This window comes from Aquarana catesbeiana, linkage group LG07 (genome assembly GCF_042186555.1).
Source record: "Aquarana catesbeiana isolate 2022-GZ linkage group LG07, ASM4218655v1, whole genome shotgun sequence".
Taxonomy (NCBI): domain Eukaryota; kingdom Metazoa; phylum Chordata; class Amphibia; order Anura; family Ranidae; genus Aquarana; species Aquarana catesbeiana.
In genome coordinates, this window is record NC_133330.1 from 346042667 (window position 1) to 346069393 (window position 26727).

The following is a 26727-nucleotide window of genomic DNA, read 5'->3' on the forward strand; positions in this document are numbered from 1 at the left end:
GCTCCTAAATGTACCCCGCCCCCGCTCCAGAGCGTACCCCGCCCCCGCTCCTAAATGTACCCCGCCCCCGCTCCTAAATGTACCCCGCCCCCGCTCCAGAGCGTACCCCGCCCCCGCTCCTAAATGTACCCCGCCCCCGCTCCAGAGCGTACCCCGCCCCCGCTCCTAAATGTACCCGCCCCCGCTCCAGAGCGTACCCCACCCCCACTCCTAAATGTACCCTACCCCGCCCCTGCTTCTAAATGTACCCCGCCCCCGCTCCAGAGCGTACACCGCCCCCACTCCTAAATGTACCCTACCCCGCCCCCGCTTCTAAATGTACCCCGCCCCCGCTCCAGAGCGTACCCCGCCCCCACTCCTAAATGTACCCTACCCCGCCCCCGCTCCTAAATGTACCCCGCCCCCGCTCCAGAGCGTACCCCGCCCCCGCTCCTAAATGTACCCCGCCCCCGCTCCAGAGCATACCCCGCCCCCGCTCCTAAATGTACCCTGCCCCCGCTCCAGAGCGTACCCTGCCCCCACTCCTAAATGTACCCCGCCCCGCTCCTAAATGTACCCCGCCCCCGCTCCAGAGCGTACCCCGCCCCGCTCCTAAATGTACCCCGCCCCCGCTCCAGAGCGTACCCCGCCCCGCTCCTAAATGTACCCCGCCCCCGCTCCAGAGCGTACCCCGCCCCGCTCCTAAATGTACCCCGCCCCCGCTCCAGAGCGTACCCCGCCCCGCTCCTAAATGTACCCCGCCCCCGCTCCAGAGCGTACCCCGCCCCGCTCCTAAATGTACCCCGCCCCCGCTCTTATAGGTACCCCACCCCCGCTCCAGAGCATACCCCGCCCCCGCTCCTAAATGTACCCTGACGGATGACGATAGACGTACGGTGTTTCGTCAGATCCGGCGACCCGTTAGAATGTGTAACGGAAGTGACGTTCCGTCGCCGCCATCTTCCTACACCCCGCACTACTCCACAGTAAGAATTCACTGAGAAGGGGGCAAGCAGACATGTTGTTACACCCGCCGGAGTTTTGCATTTTACACTTATTTATAACAGTAAAGTGAGTTTATATAAGGAAATACAGCAGTCTGACTGGTTAGATGTTGAATTTTAAAAGCAGCGGCAAACATGCGGATCTCACAGGTTTGTAATCTGACAGAAATTCGCTGCTTTTAAAATTAAACCTCTAAACATTCAGATGACCTAAGTACTGAATTTCACGATATAAACTCACTTTACTGTTAAAAAAAAAGTGTAAAATGCACAACTCCGGTGGGTGTACCAAGATGTCCGCCTTCCCCCTTCTCAGTGTATCCTTACTGTGGAGGGGTGCGGGGTGTAGCAAGATGGCGGCAACTCAACGTAACTTCCGTTACACATTCTGACGGGTCGCCTAACCTGATGAAACAACGGACATCTTGGTTTGCAGAGCGGCCATGTTGGATGTGGGCAGCTGCCGACTTTACTTTTTCAAGTATGAGACAGAGTTGAGTACTGATAGAGTCACCACCTCATCCCTTTAAACCCGAAGACATATTAATTACTGGGGTTCTGAGGCTGATTAAGGTGATAATTAAACTCACTTGTTGCCTTATCTGCATTTAATTAGCCTTCAGAACTTGTGTTCGGGTTTAAAGGGATGAGGTGGCAACTCTACGTACTGAGCTGACATGGTTATCTCTTTACAGTACTAAAAATAAAAGTTTATCATCTTAAAGAGGAACTGCAGTCTACTCACATAATTTGAAATAAAAACATCTTTGCCATTCTGAAGCTTCCCTCCAACCACTTTGCATATTATTTTATATATACTGTCATTCTGTACTTTGCCAAATATGCTGCGGAAATCTCCCTCCACTGAGTCTGGCTGCAGCCATTTTAACTGTGGGCAGCTGAAGCTGCTGCCTGTTCACTTCCTGGATTTACACAGAGGCACACCTCCAGCTCTGCAGCTCTCATTGGCCCTCTTATGACTCATTCCCCCCCCCCCCTCCCTTCCTGGCAAATTCTCACTAGAGTGAGAGAGAGAGCTCTGCATAAGCCATAAATCATACGCCTAGGCTAATGACCAGACAGGAAACAGGAAGTGGCTGTATAAGGGATTTACTGGCAGAAAAAAAAAATGTTTTACTATCCAAAGTTAAAACAACAACAACAAGAGGAGAAGATTTAATAGATGGAAAGATGAAAACATGACCGAAGTCCCGCTTTATGTACATTTTCCCCCCTAAATGATGATAACTGTATAGTAAGGTTACCATCAGTCCTGTTTCCCAGGATTTATCCCCAGGAACTGTAAACTCCGCAGTACATTATTGTTATTATAAAGCGCCAATAGTTTATGTCGCGATTTACAATATAAAGGGGGACGGTACAACCACAATACAGTTCAATACGGAAGGAATACCGTCAATTCAAAAATGGCAGTTAGTATAAGAGCCAGTTTTCCGTCAGAATCGGCGACCCGTCAGATTAGGTAACGGAAGTGAAGTTTCGTCAGCTGCGCATTGCGTTCCACCGCTACCAGGTTTGCTAATCTGACAGAACACCTGCAGTCAGGAGAAGTTGGCAGCGGACATCTTACTACACCCAGCTACGTCTTGAAATTTCACAGGCATCTTAGCAATAAAGTGAACATACTGTATACACATAAATATAATATATTGACATCTGTGATTGAGGCTGATCCTGCCTGGTTCTGCCCTTCCCCCCTATAAACTGACCACGGTTTATCATGGCTGCTGACATATGACACCGTGGTCAGTTGACGTGCCTCCTTCACCTGCTGTGTCTCCTCTCTGCTCTCCCCCCGTCCTCTTCCCCCTCCCCCTGCCTGCCTGTCAGCTCCAGACACTGCCCCCCCCCCCCCCGCTGCTGCTATAAAAAAACAATATCATATGTATACCATCCCATCTGTTATATAATGCTATGTATCCCAGTGCCTGTATGAAAAAATGTACCTTATCTTAGAGCGTCTCACGACACTCACATGACTCCTCGACCCTCTGCTCCTCTTCCCCCCTCCTTCTGGCTGACGTCAGCGGGAGTTCTCAGCCCCTCCCACTATAGCTGTCAGCCAGGGAGAGGAGAGAGCCGTGAGTGCCGGGAGACATTCTGATATAAGGTATAATCTGCTTTTTTTTTTTTTCTATAGCACCGGCACTGGGACACATAACATTATATAACAGATGGGATGGTATACATATGATATAGGGGCTTAACAACCACCTAAAGTACAGAACGTAGTCTTTGAGAAACAGTCTGGGTGGGCCGTGAATCTTGTTGCTGAGGCACATAAACTGCTTCTGTTAGTGGCAAGTGATAATTACGGGGCTTGAATGGATGAATTCTTCCTTCCGGGCGAATTCGGTATATTGGTATTTTGGGCAACTAATCACAGATGAAGGGCTGAGACTTTCACCGCTCAGCTGGCTTATGTTCCCCATGGATTCCCAGATTCCTCAGCAGCATTCCATCATCGGGTTTTAGGACCTGCACCCTCGGACCCCTTTCACACTGAGGCGCTAAAAATATCGCCTGCATAGCGCCTGTAAAGAGCCTCTCCTGTCTCTCCCGAAGACTTTCACGCTGCAGTGGTGCGCTTAACTGACCACGGTTTATCATGGCTGCTGAGATATGACACCGTGGTCAGTTGACATCCCTCCTTCACCTGCTGTGTCTCCTCTCTGCTCTCCCCCCCCCCGTCCTCTTCCCCCTCCCCCTGCCTGCCTGTCAGCTCCAGACACTGCCCCGCATCTTTGCAGCGCCCCTGCCCGTTGAAAACAATGGGGCAGGGCCGCCAAACCACCGCTGCAGCGGCGCTTGGCGGGCGGTTTTAACCCTTTTCTGGCCGATAGCGGGGTTAAAACCACCCCGCTGGCGGCTCAATAGCGCCGCTAAAACTACGGTAAAGCGGCGCTAAAAATAGCGCCGCTTTACCGCCGATGCCTGCCCGCCCCAGTGTGAATGGGCCCTTACTGTTCTTACCCCCTCCCTCTTTTTTTATTAACCTTACTTCCCTACCGGGCCATAGTAAAATGACGTCCTCTCTTAGGCGACGGGAGGGGACTCCCCTCCCTCCCGCCCCGATCCGGTGCTTCTCCGGGCTCTCCCGTGCCATCGGGAAAGAATCAGCTGGCACCGGATGGCAATGATAGAGATTTCCGGTGACCAGATGGTCACCAGTCATCTCTATGACTGTCGGAGGCCCGGGCGTGACGTTATGACGTCACGCCCGGGTTCCCGGATGTAAGTAAAGCCGCGATCGTGGCTATCAGCATGAGATCGGTGAATTTTTTTTCTCGATCTCATGCTTTCCAGCCTGGAGGAGAGATGTGGGGTCTTATTGACCCCGCACCTCTCTCCATAAAGAGGACCTGTCACAATAGATTCCTATTACAAGGGATGTTTACATTCCTTGTAATAGGAATAAAAGTGATCAAAAAGATAAAAATGTAAAAAGAAGTGTAAAAATAAAAAAAAATTAAGTAAAATAAAAAAAAAAAAAGAAAAAGAAAAACGCCCCTGTCCCAGGTAGCTTGCGCTCAGAAGCGAAAGCACACGCAAGTCCCGCCCACATATGTAAACGCCATTCAAACCACACATGTGAGGTATCGCCGCGTGCGTTAGAGCGTGCGCAAGAATTCTAGCTCTACACCTCCTCTGTAACTCTAAACTGGTAACCTGTAAAAAATTTTCAAAGCGTCGTCTATGGAGATTTTTAAGTACCGAAGTTTGGCGCTATTCCATGAGTGTGCACAATTCTAAAGCCTGACATGTTAGGTATCTATTTACTCGGGGTAACATCGTCTTTCACATTATACTAAAAATTGGGCTAACTTTGCTGTTTTGTTATTTTTTAATTCAGGGAACCGTTTTTTTTTCCAAAAAAAAAGGCGTTTAAAAAATTATTGCGCAAATACTGTGCGAGATAAAAAGTTGCAATGACCGCCATTTTATTCCCTAGGGTGTCTGCTAAAAAAAAACATTTATAATGTTTGGGGGTTCTGCAGGAAAAACGCAGCATGTTCTACTTTTTTTTTTTCTGGAACTGGACAGCCCCGGCACTGAAATCACTGGTGTGAACTGTGCCATTGAAAACCATATAACCTGCTTCCCATGCGTTTTTGATGCTGAGAAGAAACGCACTGGACTGCATGTGGTGTGAACTGACCCTAAATACAAGGAGGACACATAAAAAATAAACAGTTATTGTTTACACCACACAAGTGTATTGCAACCGGCTTCAGTGCATAGATCTGCATGGAATGTGCGTTTACTAACTGTCAGTCACATTGATGCAAACAGTGAGAGCTGATTGTCAGTTAGGTTGCCATGGTGATGCCCAGGGAGGTGGTATAAGAAGGTGCAGGCAGGGCACAGCTCGGTCTTATATAAGACTTCAGTATAAGCCGGGATATTAGTACAGAAATATGGGGGGGGGGGTGATTATAACATAACGGCGGCTCCATAGACAGACAGCAGAAGGAGACTGAAAAGTGACAGTTGGAATCGGCCGGCTCTCATGAGATTCAGAAAAAAATAACTAACTGTCACCCGGCTAAAGAAAAAACAAAATCTTTATTCCTGGATTAACCAATCGCTGTCCAAAGCAATTTTTATCATTTCCCATAATCAGTATTTTGCTAGAAACATACTTTGAACCCCTCAGAGTCCAATGAAGTGTGTGTTTGTTCACTTTAAAAAAGTTGCAAAATTGAAAAAAAAAAATTGAAAAAAAAAAACGGTCAGTTGATGACATCACAGCGCAGGGCTTGATAAGCAGCTGCAGGGAGAGCAGAGCTCAGTGTCTTCTCTGACTCCGGTCTGTGAACACACCCCTTTGCTTTCTGCTGCAGAAAGTGCGATTTGGATTGTGTTTTTATAAACCAATCGTTTCCTATTCCGACCGTCCTTCATTCTATTCATTCAAGTAAGTCTTTTTTCATCCTTCTGAATTATTTTTAGGAATTTTTTTTTTTTTTTTTACTTTTTTTTTTTTCTTTTCACACCAAATACACTCAGACATCTCATCTGCCTGGCAGCTCAGCAAACCCGATCACACTCCCACAATACACAGGGGGGGAGGGGCACCAAAGTGACAGTTGTATCCAATGGTATTTGAAATGAGCAAAAATATGAATATAAAAATCTTTCTTCCTATATGAAGGATTTCCTAATGACATCTATAGTGATTTTAATGAACCAGAGTAAGCTGGGTTTTTAGTAAGGGTTCAGAAACATGGGGGGAGGGGGAGGGGCATCATAACATTATGGCAGCTCCATAGACAGACAGCAATACTCCAGCAAAGGGACTGAAAAGTGACAGTTAGAGTCAGCTGACTCATCAGATTCAAAATTAACTGTCATCTGGCTATAAGAAAGGCTCCTTGTTCCTGTGCTAAAGTCTATTTATTACCCCCAATCAGCATTAACAATGAATTTATTCACCCCAAAATATGAATTCACCTAATTATTAATTAGAATTATTATTGATATTTAATTGTAATTAATAATGAATTATTTCTTAAGTATTATTTACCTAATTAATAATTAGAATTATCCTTAATATTTAATTGTAAATAATAATTGATTCCCTCTTAAGTATTTTTTACCTAATTATAATTTCAAATTATGGATATTTAAATGTAATTAATATTTGATTCACTCCTAAGTATTATTTACCTAATTAATAATTAGAATTATCTTTCATATTTAATTATAATTAATATTTGATTCACTCTTAAATATAATTTATCTAATTATTAATTAGATTTATTATTGATATTTAATTGTAATTAATAATGAAATCATTGTTAATTACAATTAAATATTAATAATAATTCTAATTAATAATTAGGTAAATTATACTTTAAAAAAATCATATAGGAAGAAAAATCTTTCTTCCTATTTGAAGGATTTCCTAATGACATCTATAGTGATTTTAAATGAATCAGAGTAAGCTGGGTTTTTAGTAAGGGTTCAGAAACATGGGGGGAGGGGGAGGGGGGCATCATAACATTATGGCTGCTCCATAGACAGACAGCAACACTCCAGCAAAGGGACTGAAAAGTGACAGTTGGAGTCAGCTGACTCATCAGATTTAAAATTAACTGTCATCTGGCTATAAGAAAGGCTCCTTGTTCTTGTACTAAAGTTTATTTATAGCCCCCAATCAGCATTAACAATGAATTTATTCACCCCAAAGTATTAATTCACCTAATTATTAATTATAATTATTATTGATATTTAATTGTAATTAATAATAAATTAATTCCTAAGTATTATTTACCTAATTAATAATTAGAATTATCTTTCATATTTAATTGTAATTAATAATTGATTCGCCCTTAAGTATTTTTTACCTAATTATAATTTCAAATTACGGATATTTAAATGTAATTAATATTTGATTCACTCCTAAGTATTATTTACCTAATGAATAATTAGAATCATCTTTCATATTTATTCGTAATTAACCACTTCAATACCGGGCACTTGCCTGCCTTCCTGCCCAGGACAATTTTCAGCTTGCAATTTGAATGACAATTAAGCGGTCATACAACACTGTACCCAAACTACATTTTTTAGCATTTTGTTTCCACAAATAGAGCTTTCTTTTGGTGGTATTTGATCACCTCTGCGGTTTTTATTTTTAACAAATAAAAAAAGACCAAATTTTTTTTTTAAAAACACGTTTTTCTTTGTTTCTGTTAAAATTTTTTGTAAATAAGTACGTTTTCTTCTTCAGTGACGGGCACTGATAAGGCGGCACCGATGAGGTGGCACTGATGAGGTGGCACTGATGGTGGGCACTGATAGGCGGCACTGATGGGCACTGATAGATGGCACTCATAGGTGGCACTCATAGGTGGCACTCATAGGTGGCACTGATATGCACTCATAGGCGGCACTGATGGGCACTCGTAGGCGGCACTGATGGGCACTCGTAGGCGGCACTGATGGGTACTTATGGGTTGGAACTGATGGGTACTTATAGGTGGCACGTATGGGCACTGATGGGCAATGATAGGTGGCACTGATAGGTGGCACTGATGACACTGATGAGTGGCATTGCTGGGCATCACTGATGTAATTTGTTACATAATGGTGCCAGTCAGTGCCCATTTATGATTGGGCATTCATTTGCACATGTGGAAGGCCATGGGGTACATACCTGGCCATCCACATGTTGTCCCCTTCCCTGGTGGTCCTGGCGGCTTCCCTGGTGGTCCAGTGTGGGCATCCGAGGGGGGCTGCGCTGATAAACAATCAGCTCTTCTCTACTCACGTCTGTCAGAAAATCCGATCACCGACTCTTCCTGTTTACATCGTGATCAGCCGTGATTGGACGCAGCTGATCACGTGGTAAAGAGCCGCCGTCGGAGGTTCTTTACCGAGATCGGTGTAGCGGTGTGTCAGACTGACACACCGCACCACCGATCGCCGCGATGCGCGCCCCCCACGGGCACGCGGCGGCATGTTATCCTGAAGGACGTCATGTGATGCCCAGTCAGGATACATGAACCACCGCCCGGCCATCATTCTGCTACAGACCGGGCGGGAAGTGGTTAATAAATGATTCGCCCTTAAGCATTATCTACCCAATTATTAATTAGAATTATTATCATATTTAATTGTAATTAATCATTTTTTACCTAATTATAATTTCAAATTATGGATATTTAAATGTAATTAATATTTGATTCACTCCCAAGTATTATTTACCTAATTAATAATTAGAATTATCTTTCATATTTAATTGTAATTAATACTATAATTGATTCACCCTTGAGTATAATTTACCTAATTATTAATTAGAATTATTATTCATATTTAATTGTAGTTAATAATTGAGTCATCCTTAAATATTAATTGCGTACATGGGCAATTTTAAAGCACTTTTTTGTTCGTTTTTTACACAAAAAGTGCCGTAGGGATCCTCTTTGGGGCAGGATCGCCTGTACTCGTGCAAATGCGCCGTTAGTAAAACCGAAAACCTTCAGGCTCGGTTCACATATTGTGCGGGACGCTTTGCGGTGCGATGTTAAAGCCCGGTACGGTGCGATTTCCCTCAGCGGTTCAGGTGCGATTCTAATTTGCGAATTGTAGCCTATGAGATTAGAAAATCACACCCGAACCGGACTGAAATCACACAGGACTCCTTTTTCAAAATCGCACTGCGGACGGCCCGTACAAATGTGACCGCACTGTAAAGACTCACTGAAACGCTGATCGAAAACTGATATCTCTGCAAGTGAAATCTGCACGGTTTTCCCATCGGTTTTCATGCATGTATGGTGGGAACGAGCCCTAAAAAAAAAACAGTCACATGACACTAAATATAGGTAACGGTAATCGGTATTGGCGAGTACTTAAGAAAAAGTATCGGTACTTGTACTCGGTCTTATAAAACTGGTGCATTCCTAATAAATAATAATTACTAATTACAATTAAATATGCATAATAATTCTAATTATTAATTAGGTGAATATGTTGGAATTTATTAAACGCCTCAACTAGGAAAAATCTAATTTTTTTAGCACACTAGAAACCCTTTTTTGTTATAATTTCACACGGTGTAAAGTCACGTTATTAATCTTGTCTCTCTTCTCTCTCTCCCACAGAATGACTAGAATGCTGGTAGCCGTACTATCGCTACTCTTCTCAGGAATAGTGAACATTAATCAAGTTCCATCTCAGAATGACATCACTGGGATCTGGAATGTTCCAGGGAACTTTAAACCGATGGTGGGCTTTCCATCCCCACCACAAAACATGTCTTCCAGGTGGACCCTGCAAGATGCAGAGACCATGAAGACAATGGTGGTGGGCTTTCCATCCCCACCACAAAACGTGTCTTCCAGGTGGATCCTGCAAGATGCAGAGTCCATGAAGACAATGGTGGTGGGCTTTCCATCCCCACCACAAAACATGTCTTCCAGGTGGACCCTGCAAGATGCAGAGACCATGAAGACAATGGTGGTGGGCTTTCCATCCCCACCACAAAACGTGTCTTCCAGGTGGATCCTGCAAGATGCAGAGTCCATGAAGACAATGGTGGTGGGCTTTCCATCCCCACCACAAAACATGTCTTCCAGGTGGACCCTGCAAGATGCAGAGACCATGAAGACAACGGTGAATATACTGGAAATATTTAACACCACCAAATATTCACCACCGGAACCGGCTCTGGCAAAGACCTGCCCTACCATCTGCCCTGCTGTGTATCCTTATCAACCTGTCGCCACAACAACGCCGTACAGAGAAAGGGTCACCAATCAGAACTACCTTGATTTGACGCACGTGCCGGTACTAACATCGAACAACGTGCTGCCGCAGGGTTCTCAAGGATTCCATACAAAGGTTCTGATTTCATACAAACCGCCAGAAAGATCCCACAGAGGCCTTATTGCCACCTCGTTGGCATCAGTAGATTTGGCGTCAGTAGATATTTTGCTGGCAGCAATCTACCTGTTCGGGTTTCTGAGGAATTCTGGCAAAACAAGGATGATGCCGCTTCTCCACCTAATTGGCATCGGACTGCAATGTAGCCTGGGCCATGACAGCTGCCTCTTCGGGATTTGTGCCATCACATCGCTGTTCCTGAAGTTGGCCTCCACCTTTGCTGTAAAAATGAGTTGTTTCGGAAGGACCAGGCGACTTAAGACCAAAAGGGCTTCACGCAAGAGAGGTAAGTAAATATTTTCGACTTAATATTTTAGACTTTTTGGCATTATTAACCACTTCAATACCGGGCATTTTCACCCCCTATCCCGCCCAGGCCAAGTTTCAGCTTTCAGCGCTGTCACACTTTGAATGACAATTGCGCGGTCATGCGACGTTGTACCCAAATTAAAATTTTGATCCTTTTTTTTTCCCCCACAAATAACCTCATCCTATCACGTGTGAAACTGAATTGTATTATTACATTTTGGGCCTCTACCTAGAACAGGGGTCTTCAAACTACAGCCCTCTAGCTATTGCTGAACTATACGTTCCATTATGGCATTGTGAAACCCACATTCACAGACATGGCTAGGCATGATGGGTATTGTAGTTCCCGAATAACTGGAGGGCCTTATTTGGAAGTCCCATGACATAGAAGAATGGAAATTCTAAGCGGATATTCACTTAAAGGAAATTTTTGCTGAGGGGAAATACGTTGGACGTTATCGCTGAACTCCTTATGAAGATGCTAATCACCCGTTTGTCATGTCAGAGGGCAAATATTGCAGCCCATCGATTGACATTTTCAAAAGTTCGCAATGAAAGCCTACTTTACTGTCTCAACACAGGCTTCCTTGAAACGAAGGAACAGGAATGTAAAACAACTATCGTTGTTCCAATGAGAATTTTGTGTCTCATGAAGGACATTGTATCAGTTGATTTTTATAGGAAAATGTTTTCAGAGTTACCTCAGAGTTCTGTGATATACACCCGGCCTTGAGTTTTAATACGATTGGATTTGATTGTGTGTATCCTCTAATATTCTTGTAGTTGATAGGAGGGGGCGCATTCTTCTTAACATAGAAGTACTTAGAATATGAAGCCAGTATCATTAGAGATGTGTCTGTACAGTTCCAGATTGAGTATCTGATCTCTTGTTTTATCTGATTCTACAGGAATTAAACAACCATCCTCCAGCACAGAAATACCATCAAGCCAAATACAAAAAAACACACCGACAACTCAGCTATCCAATCCACCAGCTGAAGTTATGTTCCATCCAAAACTTCAGGAGGATAGCACCATTACTGCTGCTGTTGTAGATTTGCTATCCATTTCAACATCTGAAAAACCAGCTCTACAACAGAAGTCTACCACCGACTCCATGCTTGAAGAGGATAGCACCATTATTTCTGCTGTTGTAGATTTGCTATCCATTTCAACATCTGAAAAACCATCTCTCCAGCAGAAATCTACCACCGACTCCATGCTTGAGGAGGATAGCACCATTACTGCTGCTGTTGTAGATTTGCTATCCATTTTAACATCTGAAAAACCAGCTCTACAACAGAAGTCTACCACCGACTCCATGCTTGAGGAGGATAGCACCATTATTTCTGCTGTTGTAGATTTGCTATCCATTTTAACATCTGAAAAAACAGCTCTACAACAGAAGTCTACCACCGACTCCATGCTTGAGGAGGATAGCGCCATTATTTCTGCTGTTGTAGATTTGCTATCCATTTCATCATCTGAAAAACCAGCTCTACAGCAGAAATCTACCACCGACTCCATGCTTGAGGAGGATAGCACCATTACTGCTGCTGTTGTAGATTTGCTATCCATTCCAACATCTGAAAAACCAGCTCTACAACAGAAGTCTACCACCGACTCCATGCTTGAGGAGGATAGCACCATTATTTCTGCTGTTGTAGATTTGCTATCCATTTCAACATCTGAAAAACCAGCTCTACAGCAGAAGTCTACCACCGACTCCATGCTTGAGGAGGATAGCACCATTATTTCTGCTGTTGTAGATTTGCTATCCATTTCAACATCTGAAAAACCAGCTCTACAGCAGAAGTCTACCACCGACTCCATGCTTGAGGAGGATAGCACCATTATTTCTGCTGTTGTAGATTTGCTATCCATTTCAACATCTGAAAAAACAGCTCTACAGCAGAAATCTACCACCGACTCCATGCTTGAGGAGGATAGCACCATTATTTCTGTTGTTGTAGATTTGCTATCCATTCCAACATCTGAAAAACCAGCTCTACAACAGAAATCTACCACCGACTCCATGCTTGAGGAGGATAGCACCATTATTTCTGTTGTTGTAGATTTGCTATCCATTCCAACATCTGAGAAACCAGCTCTACAGCAGAAATCTACCACCAACTCCATGCTTGAGGAGGATAACACCATTATTGATGCTGTTGTAAATGTACCATCACTTTCTGAAACAGCGGCTCCACAACATCAAGCCATTGGCCACCCAATTTTCCAGGAGGACAGCGCCATTCTTTCCGTTGTTATGAATGTACCATCGCTGTTCGAAACAACAGCTCCACAACATGAAGCTGCTGTCCATTTAATACACCAGGAGGACAGCGCCATTCTTTCCGCTGTTGTAAATGTACCATCGCTTTCTGAAATAGCGGCTCCACAACATCAAACCATTGAGGAGAGCGTGACTCTTCCTGTTGTGGAAATTTGGCCTTCACCTTGGGAACCAGCAGCTCCATACCATGAAGCTGCCGTCTACCCAGTCTTCCAGGAGGAGAGCGCCACTCTCCCTGATGTGGAAATTTGGCCTTCACCTTGGGAACCAGCAGCTCCATACCATCAAGCTGCCGTCTACCCAGTCTTCCAGGAGGAGAGTGCCACTCTCCCTGATGTGGAAATTTGGCCTTCACCTTGGGAACCAGCAGCTCCATACCATCAAGCTGCCGTCTACCCAGTCTTCCAGGAGGAGAGCGCCACTCTCCCTGATGTGGAAATTTGGCCTTCACCTTGGGAACCAGCAGCTCCATACCATCAAGCTGCCGCCTACCCAGTCTTCCAGGAGGAGAGCGCCACTTTCCCTGCTGTGGAAATTTGGCCATCACCTTGGGAAGCAGCAGCTCCATACCATCAAGCTGCCGTCTACCCAGTCTTCCAGCAGGAGAGCGCCACACTCCCTGCTGTGGAAAACTGCCCTTCAGCTTGGGAAGCAGCAGCACCATACCATCAAGTTGCCTTCTACCCAGTCTTCCAGGAGGAGAGTGCCACTCTCCCTGATGTGGAAATTTGGCCTTCACCTTGGGATCCAGCAGCTCCATACCATCAAGCTGCCGTCTACCCAGTCTTCCAGGAGGAGAGCGCCACTTTCCCTGCTGTGGAAATTTGGCCTTCACCTTGGGAAGTAGCAGCTCCACACCATCGACCTGCTGTCTACCCAGTCTTCCAGGAGGAGAGCGCCACTTTCCCTGCTGTGGAAATTTGGCCTTCACCTTGGGAAGTAGCAGCTCCACACCATCAACCTGCTGTCTACCCAGTCTTCCAGGAGGAGAGCGCCACTCTTTCTTCTACCACTGGACACTACCTTACTGTTTTCGCAGCTGGCCAATATACGAATGGGATAATGCCTGGTCAGGCAGCGTAGGGGAAGAAAGTGATTTCCATAAAAAAGGTAAATAGATATTTCTGTCCAACAAGAATTTTCATTTTTTGGGTTTAAAGAATTTTGATATCACAGTGCTGATATTTTAGCATTATCACATGCAAAAAATTATATTATTACAATTGTACCTCTGCCTACAAGGATAAAAAATCTGAACTGTGATAATATCATTGCTGACCTCCACCTGGCAATGCTGATGGCCTGCTGTTCATGTCATAGGGCAAGTATTACAGTCCATCAATTAGCATAAAAGGAGAGGTCAGCAATGACAACCTACATAACTGTCTCAGCACAGGTTTCTATCAATGAAGCATAGTTACATAGTTAGTTACATAGTTCGTTTGGTTGAAAAAAGTCCATCTATTTCAACCAATAAAAAGGGAAAAACAAAACAGTTTACAATCCAGGAGAAGGAAAAAAAACAGCAAAGCATGATCTAGTTTGCTCCAGCAGGGAAAAAAAATCCCTTCCTGATCCCCCAAGAGGCAATCAGATATTCCCTGGATCAAGCAATGACAATGTATAACAACCAGCATTGTTCCAAATGGAGTCTTGTGTATTATGAGGAATAATAGATCAGTTTACTCTGATAGGAAAATATTCTCACAGTTCAGTAACATACATCTAGCCTTGTGTTTTATAATCACCTGAGTGCGACTTCTAATATTCTTGTACAGTGGAACCTCGGACTGCGAGTAACGCGGTTAACAAGCGTTTCGCAATACGAGCACCTGTATTTTTGAAAATCGTAACTCGGTTTGCGAGTGTTGATTCAGGCCTAAGCGGTGTGCAGTACCGCTTTTGGCCTGAGGTGGGGGGGGGTGCCAGAGCCGAGCAGAGCCGAACATCACGTTCGGAAATGCATGGAAAGGCCCGAGTACAGCACGGTTGACCCCGGCAAATCTCGGGTAGGAAGTCTTTCCGAGGTTTGCTGAGGTCAGCCGAAGTGTCCTCGGGCCGTTTCCAGGGCTATCCAGCGCCCCCCCCCCCCCCCGCTTCTGGCCACATGCGGCATTGCATTCCAGTGGAAGAAGGCGATTTGGGCGAGAAATGTAAGTAGATATTTCAGGCCAACAAAAATGTTTATTTTTTTGGTTTGAAGAATTTTAATATAAAAATGCTATTTGTTATGTACAGAAAATAGATAGTAATTTTTATATGCTCTTCTCTCCTGCAGGAAAGAAACAACCTTCCAACAACCGGAGGAGCCAGAAGAGACGGAAGAGCCACGACTCCTGTTCTTCAGTAGATTGATTCAAGAAGATGGTTCCATCATATCAGTTTTCACACTGAGCTGTGCCATCACTTCACATCTACAACAGAAGTGGACCAGCAGCTCGGTGATAGCCAGGGACAATCCCATCACTGCTGCTATAACAGCTCCCTGCCAGCCTTTAGGGGGTTTATCAGTACATTACTGTTCCGCAGCTGGCCAATATTTATCCTGTACCAATGGATTAATGCTGGGCCAGGCGACGTAGTGGAAGAAAGCAATTTGGGCAAGAAATGTAAGTAGATATTTCAGGCCAACAAAAAATGTAAATTTTTTGGGTTTGAAGAATTTTAATATAAAAATGCTGATATTTGTTATGTACAGAGAACAGAAAATAGATAGTAATTTTTATATGCTCTTCTCTCCTGCAGGAAAGAAACAACCTTCCAACAACCGGAAGAGCCAGAAGAGACGGAAGAGCCACGACTCCTGTTCTTCAGTAGAATGATTCAAGAAGATGGTTCCATCATATCAGTTTTGACACTGAGCTGTGCCATCACTTCACATCTACAACAGAAGTGGACCAGCAGCATCTATGATGGCCAGGGACAATCCCATCATTGCTGCTATAACAGCTCCCTGCCAGCCTTTAGGGGGTTTATCAGTACATCACTGTTCTGCAGCTGGCCAATATTTATCCTGTACCAATGGATTAATGCTGGGCCAGGCGGCGTAGTGGAAGAGAGCGATTTGTGCAAGAAATGTAAGTAGATATTTCAGGCCAACAAAAATGTACATTTTTTTGGTTTGAAGAATTTTAATATAAAAATGCTGATATTTGTTATGTACAGAGAACAGAAAATAGATAGTAATTTTTATATGCTCTTCTCTCCTGCAGGAAAGAAACAACCTTCCAACAACCGGAAGAGCCAGAAGAGATGGAAGAGCCACGACTCCTGTTCTTCAGTAGAATGATTCAAGAAGATGGTTCCATCATATCAGTTTTCACACTGAGCTGTGCCATCACTGCACCTCTACAACAGAAGTGGACCAGCAGTTCAGTGATAGCCAGGGACAATCCCATCACTGCTGCTATAACAGCTCCCTGCCAGCCTTAGGGGGGTTTACCAGTACATTACTGTTCTGCAGCTGGCCAATATCTATCCTGTACCAATGGATTAATGCTGGGCCAGGCGATGTAGTGGAAGAGAGCGATTTGTGCAAGAAATGTAAGTAGATATTTCAGGCCAACAAAAATGTTAATTTTTTGGGGTTTGAAGAATTTTAATATAAAAATGCTGATATAGGTCATGTACAGAGAACAGAAAATAGATAGTAATTTTTATATGCTCTTCTCTCCTGCAGAAAAGAAACAGCCTTCCAACAACCGGAAGAGCCAGAAGAGCCACGACTCCTGTTCTTCGGTAGGATGATTCAAGAAGATGGTTCATATTATCAGTGTTCACACTGAGGTGTGCCATCACTTCACATCTACAACAGAAGTGGACCAGAAGCTCGGTGATAGCCAGGGACAATCCCATCACTGCTGCTATAACAGCTCCCTACTAGCCTTTAGGGGGTTTATCAGTACATTACTGTTCCGCAGCTGGTCAATATCTATCCTGTACCAATGGATTAATGCTGGGCCAGGCGGCGTAGTAGAAGAAATCGATTTGTGCGAGAAATGTAAGTAGATATCTCAGGCCAACAAAAATGTAATTTTTTTTGGTTTGAAGAATTTTAAAATAAAAATGCTGATATTTGTTATGTACAGAGAACAGAAAATAGATAGTAATTTTTATATGCTCTTCTCTCCTGCAGGAAATAAACAACCTTCCAACAACCGGAAGAGCCAGAAGAGACGAAAGAGCCACGACTCCTGTTCTTCAGTAGAATGATTCAAGAAGATGGTTCCATCATATCAGTTTTCACACTGAGGTGTGCCATCACTTCACATCTACAACAGAAGTGGACCAGCAGCATCTATGATGGCCAGGGACAATCCCATCATTGCTGCTATAACAGCTCCCTGCCAGCCTTTAGGGGGTTTATCAGTACATCACTGTTCTGCAGCTGGCCAATATCTATCCTGTACCAATGGATTAATGCTGGGCCAGGCGGCGTAGTGGAAGAAAGCGATTTGTGCAAGAAATGTAAGTAGATATTTCAGGCCAACAAAAATGTACATTTTTTTGGTTTGAACAATTTTAATATAAAAATGCTGATATTTGTTATGTACAGATAACAGAAAATAGATAGTAATTTTTATATGCTCTTCTCTCCTGCAGGAAAGAAACAACCTTCCAACAACCGGAAGAGCCAGAAGAGCCACGACTCCTGTTCTTCAGTAGAATGATTCAAGAAGATGGTTCCATCATATCAGTTTTCACACTGAGCTGTGCCATCACTTCACATCTACAACAGAAGTGGACCAGAAGCTCGGTGATAGCCAGGGACAATCCCATCACTGCTGCTATAACAGCTCCCTGCCAGCCTTTAGGGGGTTTACCAGTACATTACTGTTCCACAGCTGGCCAATATCTATCCTGTACCAATGGATTAATGCTGGGCCAGACGGCGTAGTGGAAGAAAGCGATTTGTGCAAGAAATGTAAGTAGATATTTCAGGCCGTTATTTTTTTTGGTTTGAAGAATTTTAATATAAAAATGCTGATATTTGTTATGTACAGAGAACAGAAAATAGATAGTCATTTTTATATGCTCTTCTCTCCTGCAGGAAATAAACAACCTTCCAACAACCAGAAGAGCCAGAAGAGACGGAAGAGCCACGACTCCTGTTCTTCGGTAGAATGATTCAAGAAGATGGTCCCATCATATCAGTTTTCACACTCAGCTGAAAATATTCTGCATTTTGCAGAGCAGAGCTGGGACTGCCCAGAGAGGGATTACTTTGGCCATAGTTGGCCAGCTTAAATATGGACTGCAATACATGTGAATTAAAAATCCCTGTGCAGAGGGTTCATTCAGAACTTTTAGTGTAGACCAGACCTGAACCTGTAGCTTGCCTACATCTTGGGGGTTATTTACTGTCTATTTGCCCCATATTGGCAATATATCCACTGAAGTATGCTGAAAGCAATGAACTATTTTGCAAAGTAGAGTAGGGACTGGCCAGAAAGGGATTACTTTGACGCAGTTGGCCAGCTTAAACATGTATTGCAATGCATGTGGAAATACAAATTCCTGTTCTTATGCTTGCTAGAAAGGGTGTATAACAGTGTGCTGAGGATTCATTCAGAATCAGGAGTATATAATGAACAACATAACACATAGGGTGCAGAGGTCAGTTATGGGTAACATACAGCACAGCATACTGGGTGCTGCATTTAGATAAGCTTTAATAGATACATAGAGCCATAAAGTAGGTCATTGGATTGAGACATCATTAAATGGCCTGTAAACCCTAGTGTTTTTTCACTTTGCATCGTATGCATTAAGGTGAAAAAGCTTCTCACACTGACTGGCCCCCCAGCGCCCGGGTTCTTGGCTCTTGATTGGATAAATGGATAGCAGCGCAGCCCATTGGCTCAAATCCAATGACATGGGTGCCGGGGGCGGGGCCAAGTCCGGCATTCTGTGTCTATGGACCCAAATGCTGGACTCGGGAGCGCGCCCGCAAGGAAACCCACCGGAGAGCGCATCTCCCAGGGGGTTTAACCGATGCGAGGAGGAGCCGCGAGCGCCACCGGGGGACCCAGAAGAGGATGATCGGGGCCACACTGTGCAAAACAAACTGCACAGTGGAGGTAAGTGTGATATGTTTGTTATTTAAAAAAAAACCTGAAGGTTTTACAATCACTTTAATGTTGTTGAAAGGCACGTTTGTCATTTGCATTCATAGTCCATCTAATCCAATGGAATCATTCAGTGTTAAAGAATAACTAAAGGCAAACTTACTTAGTTTTGGATAGAGTGGAGAGAGAGATTAGAACCCATCACAATCTTACTGTTTGTGTCCCCGTTAGGGAGATTCACCCTCTGTCATGTTTACAATTATCACCAAGAGTGAAGGCCTCTTGAGCCCCCTCCCAAAGGGAAAGAGAGCCTTGACTGATTGGGGCATGGCTAGGCGCATGACAAGGGGAACGATTGGTTGGGACATGTGGGGTGGGCCTGAGCTCAGGGAACGTGTGCCCCAGGGAATTCTGGGTCTTTCGGAAGAGTCGTTGGAAGAGCTGGCCCCATCATCTTGATTCTTCACGCTGGGGGGGGGATGATGTGGGTTATACACATTCTGTGGAATTGATCTCTGCCATCAAGCGGGACATTGCTCAATGCTATGCAGTTTATACCAATATGGGGCTCATCCGGTCGGAAATCGTGCCACGCCTGCTGTGGGGCCAGGGAAATACCTAGCCCCCCGGCTAGAACGCTTCCGTCGAAAAGTGAACGCTCAAGTCACCAAGTTTGTTCGGCAAATAGGTGGGTTTGTCATCCGTCACAAGGATCTGGAGGGTACTGATGATCTGTTGAGACCGGATGGCGTTCACCTTAATGACATTGGGCATATTCAACCTTGGCCTGCAGCGAGGTGTGGAACAGGCGCTGGCTGTGGTGGGGCGCTCGTCGGTTATTAACTGACGGGCAGTTGGCGGTTTTCTTGACCTTGCCAGCAGTTAAAGTCGCTGTAATGGGCTATGCCCTTGATGGAAAATTGGCAGTAGCCTGTCTGTCCAGCACTTATGGTAAGGACAGGCCCACTTCCCTCTTTTGGTTAAGTGCTCACAGTACGACTGTGACTGGCACTGGTTAAAATATGTTCACATGTACGTGTTGGAATTTAATAAAGCTGTGGCCTTGCCCCTTTCCAACCTAATGGTTGCAAGTGTCTTTTTTCATGGGGTAAAGGGCAAGGGTGATGGGGGATTTGATCCCTTTGTGTTATGTAAAATTGGGACCTAAGTCCATTGCGCCTCAGCAGTCATAAAAGAAAATCCCAAATTTTGGGTTGTCGCCAGAACAGGGATAGAGGGGAAAATCTTGCAATTGGGGACATTAGTTCTGGTGACAACCAGGGATTTCCTGTCACTTCATGTTTTGGCTATGGGACTGGAAGTAAAGAGAAATCTCCCCAATGGGACACAAATGGTGAAAACACTGATAGGGGTTATTACCCAGCCTTGCCCTATACAAAATAAAAAATAAAAAAAGTTTTGGCTTTATTTCTACTCTAACCTACACTTCCATCAGGCAATCCATACTCCATTAAAGCATTGGTTGATGATTATTTTAAATGTTATTTATTTAAGTTACGTTAATTGTTAAATAAAAGGCCGTAAGGCTATTTTACTCCAAAGCCTTGTCATGTCATTTATCGGGGAATTGGGGGGTTTGGAGGTTATAGTATAACAGGTTGGAAAGAAAACTGGAGGTATCTGTCCTTCATATGTCATATACACTAAAGCAGGGGTAGGCAACCCTAAAGAAGTAGAGATATACCTGAACAACAAGGGAGAAGTCAAAGATCACCGGGCACAGTGTCTCCTCCTCACACCTGATTTAAACTATATTACAGAGACTGCAGACATGATACAGAAAATGGTCAGAGACTGCAGGACATGATACAAGAGACTGTCGGAGACTGCAGACATGATACAGGAGATGGTCAGAGACTGCAGAATGCTCCAAGAGACTGTCAGAGATTGCAAACATGATACAGAAAATGCTCAGAGACTGCAGACATGATACAGAAGACGGTCAGAGACTGCAGACATAGTACAGGAGATGGTCAGAGACTGCAGACATGATACAGGAGATGGTCAGAGACTGCAGACATGATACAGAAAATGCTCAGAGACTGCAGACATGATACAGGAGATGGTCAGAGACTTCAGACACGATACAGGAGATGGTCAGAGACTGCAGACACGATACAGGAGATGGTCAGAGACTGCAGACATGATACAGGAGATGGTCAGAGACTGCAGGCATGATACAGAAAATGCTCAGAGACTGCAGACATGATACAGGAGATGGTGAGAGACTGCAGACACGATACAGGAGATGGTCAGAGACTAGAGACATGATACAGAAGATGGTCAGAGACTGCAGACATGATACAAGAGATGGTCAGAGACTGCGGACATGATATAAGAGATGGTCAGAGACTGCAGACATGATACAGGAGATGGTCAGAGACTGCAGACATGATACAAGAGATGGTCAGAGACTGCAGACACGATACAGGAGATGGTCAGAGACTGCAAGCATGATACAGGAGATGGTCAGAGACTGCAGACACGATACAGGAGGACTGTCGGAGACTGCAGACATGATACAGGAGATGGTCAGAGACTGCAGAATGCTCCAAGAGACTGTCGGAGATTGCAGACATGATACAGAAAAATGCTCAGAGACTGCAGACATGATACAGGAGATGGTCAGAGACTGCAGACATAGTACAGGAGATGGTCAGAGACTGCAGACATGATACAGGAGATGGTCAGAGACTGCAGACATGATACAGAAAATGCTCAGAGACTGCAGACAATGATACAGGAGATGGTCAGAGACTGCAGACACGATACAGGAGATGGTCAGAGACTGCAGACATGATACAGAAGATGGTCAGAGACTGCAAACATGATACAGAAAATGCTCAGAGACTGCAGACACGATACAGGAGATGGTCAGAGACTGCAGACATGATACAGGAGATGGTCAGAGACTTCAGACACGATACAGGAGATGGTCAGAGACTGCAGACATGATACAGGAGATGGTCAGAGACTGGAGACATAGTACAGGAGTTGGTCAGAGACTGCAGACATTATACAGGAGATGGTCAGAGATTGCAGACATGATACAAGAGATGGTCAGAGACTGCAGACATGATACAGGAGATGGTCAGAGACTGCAGACATAATACAGGAGATGGTCAGAGACTGCGGACATGATATAAGAGATGGTCAGAGACTGCAGACATAATACAGGAGATGGTCAGAGACTGCAGACATGATACAGGAGATGGTCAGAGACCGCAGACATGATACAGGAGATGGTCAGAGATTGCAGACATGATACAAGAGATGGTCAGAGACTGCAGACATGATACAGGAGATGGTCAGAGACCGCAGACATGATACAGGAGATGGTCAGAGATTGCAGACATGATACAGGAGATGGTCAGAGACTGGAGACATGATACAGAAGATGGTCAGAGACTGCAGACATGCTACAGAAGATAGTCAGAGACTGCGGACATGATGCAAGAGATGGTCAGAGACTGCAGACATGATACAGGAGATAGTCAGAGACTGCGGACATGATATAAGAGATGGTCAGAGACTGCAGACATAATACAGGAGATGGTCAGAGACTGCAGACATGATACAGGAGATGGTCAGAGACCGCAGACATGATACAGGAGATGGTCAGAGATTGCAGACATGATACAAGAGATGGTCAGAGACTGCAGACATGATACAGGAGATGGTCAGAGACTGGAGACATGATACAGAAGATGGTCAGAGACTGCAGACATGCTACAGAAGATAGTCAGAGACTGCGGACATGATGCAAGAGATGGTCAGAGACTGCAGACATGATACAGGAGATGGTCAGAGACTGCAGACATAATACAGGAGATGATCAGAGACTGCAGACATAGTACAGGAGATGGTCAGAGACTGCAGACATGATACAGGAGATGGTCAGAGACTGCAGAAATGATACAGAAAATGCTCAGAGACTGCAGACATGATACAGAAAATGGTCAGAGACTATGAACATACTACAGGGGTTGTTGGAGACTGGGGGCATGCTTCAGCAGTCAGTCATAGACCGGAGACATAGTACATGACACATTACAGATAAGTGTCTGCAGGGGACCAATGAGCCACACGAAGTGTCAATGGGCTACATGTGGCCCCGGGCACTAAGCACTGCATTGTACATTCGGAGGGAAGTGCACATTCTGTTTCCAAAACCCCAAGAGCTAGCTCTCTTCTCAAGCTCTGGCTACACTGCCAGGATGCTTGCTATGAGAAATGAAATACATTCTATTGCTGAGATTAGGAACATGCAAGGGCCAGTCTTCACTAGGGTGACCACATTTCCAAACTGCCATTCAGTGACACCCCCCCTGCCCCCCTTCCCAAAAAAGATGGGGGGTTGGGTGCTCCCAGCTTCTGTTTGAGGGGGAAAAAAAATTCTCCTTCCCCTCCGCTGCAATGTCTGATGTAAGGGGGGACTCCGCTGCAATGTCTGATGTAAGGGGGGACTCCGCTGCAATGTCTGATGTAAGGGGGGACTCCGCTGCAATGTCTGATGTAAGGGGGGGACTCCGCTGCAATGTCTGATGTAAGGGGGGACTCCGCTGCCATGTCTGATGTAAGGGGGGACTCCGCTGCAATGTCTGATGTAAGGGGGGACTCCGCTGCCATGTCTGATGTAAGGGGGGACTCCGCTGCAATGTCTGATGTAAGGGGGGCTTTGCTGGCAATGTCTGATGTAAGGGGGGACTCTGCTGGCAATGTCTGATGTAAGGGGGGACTCTGCTGGCAATGTCTGATGTAAGGGGGGACTCTGCTGGCAATGTCTGATGTAAGGGCGGCTTTGCTGGCAATGTCTGATGTAAGGGGGGACTCTGCTGGCAATGTCTGATGTAAGGGGGGACTCCGCTGGCAATGTCTGATGTAAGGGGGGACTCTGCTGGCAATGTCTGATGTAAGGGGGGACTCTGCTGGCAATGTCTGATGTAAGGGGGGACTCCACTGGGGACACCTGATGGCATCTGGTGACAGGCGACGTGGCAGGTGACACGCTCAGGGCTCCCACTGATTCATCATTATGGTGAGTTGAATGATTTCATTTTATATTGCAATGTAATAATAGAAATAATGTGCTTCAATCATCCTGACACTATAACAACCATGGTGCCGGGATGATTGAAGTGCTAACATCAGGTGTTTGGAGTATCTTTATCTGCTGATTGTTAAACTTTCTAGAATACACATAATTTCTATTGTGTAGGATCTGGGCTGCTGTCCCGTCATTCCCCTCTCTCCCTCTCCCCCTTCCCCCCTCTCCCCCTTTCCCCCTCTCCCCCTTTCCCTCTCCATCCCTCATTCATCTCAGACTCTAACCACACCCTCTTGAGCCATGCCAATTTAAGCCACACCCACTATTTTGCGTAAACCACGCCCATTATTTGCCGCGCTGCACTTGTATTTTTGCTAAACCACGCCTACAAATGAATGCCCCGCCCCCTAATTATTGTACGGCTCCGCCTACAGCCAAAAAATTGTCCCCACATTTTTTTTTGCAATGTTGGCAACTATGATAGTAGTAGATCGTATTTTTTAGATCCACTTTTTTATGTTATATGTCCTCTCGGCCCTGATGAAGGGGAGTATCGAGACCCTGAAATGAGTTGAATTGTTCTTCTCTCCTATAGTCATGTGCTATAAAGCCATACTTATCTCATATTCCATCGGTGGACCTCTCTACGTTCTGTAGGCTAATAATAATCCTGGTCACAAAGAAGTCCTAATGACGAAATGCGTCGACTGGAAGTGACGTCATCACGTAGCATACCCAGCAAAGCCCCTACTGGATACTGGTAATCTTAAAGGAGACATTGCTGTGGCTTTATGTGAGTTCTATTTCAAATAAATCTCTTTGTTTTTAACTTTATTACACTGCGGGAGTTTCTTTCTGATTTGAGCTTAGGCTGAACAGATTAAGGAGAATCCTCTCGTGCATCTTGTACCCCCTTAGTGTGGGGGTGACCTGAGCAAGTGCTGAGCGGGGGAACCAACTATCGGCACAAGGAAAACCAGGGTTTGGACTCACCCTGCCAAGGAAAGGAGTCATACGTGTCCGGTGAGCCTCCCTCTTGTTATAGAGCTTCCTCTGTCTTTTGTTCTTAAAGGGACAGTACATCCAGTTTTGGGGGGAAAGCTCCTTGAACCCACTTCTTGGTGAATTGTACATTTGGTAAGAAGGGATATTGGAATGTGGTGGATTGATGCTATAATGTTCCTTGGTGGAATTCTCTGGTTAACATACTCAAGGACTTATGCCCCGTACACACGGTCGGATTTTCCGACGGAAAATGTCCGATCGGAGCGTGTTGTCGGAAATTCCGACCGTGTGTGGGCTCCATCGGACATTTTCCATCAGATTTTCCGACACACAAAGTTTGAGAGCAGGATATAAAATTTTCCGACAACAAAATCCGTTGTCGGAAATTCCGATCGTGTGTACACAAATCCGACGCACAAAGTGCCACGCATGCTCAGAATAAATAAAGAGATGAAAGCTATTGGCTACTGCCCCGTTTATAGTCCCGACGTACGTATTTTACGTCACCGCGTTCAGAACGATCGGATTTTCCGACAACTTTGTGTGACCGTGTGTATGCAAGACAAGTTTGAGCCAACATCCGTCGGAAAAAATCCTAGGATTTTGATGTCGGAATGTCCGATCAATGTCCGATCAATGTCCGACCAATGTCCGACCAATGTCCGATCAATGTCCGATCAACGTCCGATCTATGTCCAATCAATGTCCGACCAATGTCCGACCGTGTGTACGGGGCATAACTATCCTTTTTTTCTTACAACGGCTTGGAGTAAACGCTGAATGCAGTGCCGGGACGAGGTCATCTAGAGCCCACGGCAAAAATGCCAAATTTCACCCCCCCCCCCCAAAAAATATATGAGTACTATGTGTCAGAAATTCCCCCCCTCCTTAAAAAAAATTGAGCACCAATTTGCATTCCCCCCCCCCCTGCTGAAATCCCCCCCAGCACAAATCTACGCCCCCCCAGCCAAGAATCCTCTCCCACCATTAGAAGTAAAGAGTCCCTCACCCTCCCTTACATCACACTGCACCCCTCCCTTCCCTTACCTTGTGCTGCTGCTGGGGTGGAGCTGGGAAGCAGGGAGTGCAGGGTCTGGAGGAGGGCCGGAGTCTGCTGAATGCTGTGACAAGGGGAGGAGGAGATGAGGGGGTGCTGCATCTGCACGGAGAGGTGCAGGATCTGGTGGAGGAGTTCTGTCCCCCTCTCTGCTGCTGACTGCTGAGATAATGTGAGGGCAACAATTAGGGGGTTGCCACTGCTGCGGGAAAGCGGGGGGGGGGCACATGAAATTGCCTGGAGGGCCGGATTCAGCCCCCGGGCCTTGTGTTGGACATGTGCTCTATGGATACAGTATAGCGTTGTCACCAGGATTGTAAGCTCTTCTGACCCTCTTTTATTGTATGGAAACTGTACTGTCTCCCTTTATATTGTAAAGAGCTGCACAAACTGTTAGCACCATATAACTCCTGTATAATAATAATAATAATAATAATAATAATAATAATATATACATCCTGTATAATAATAATAATAATAATAATATATAAATCCTGTATAATAATAAAAATAATAATAATAAATAA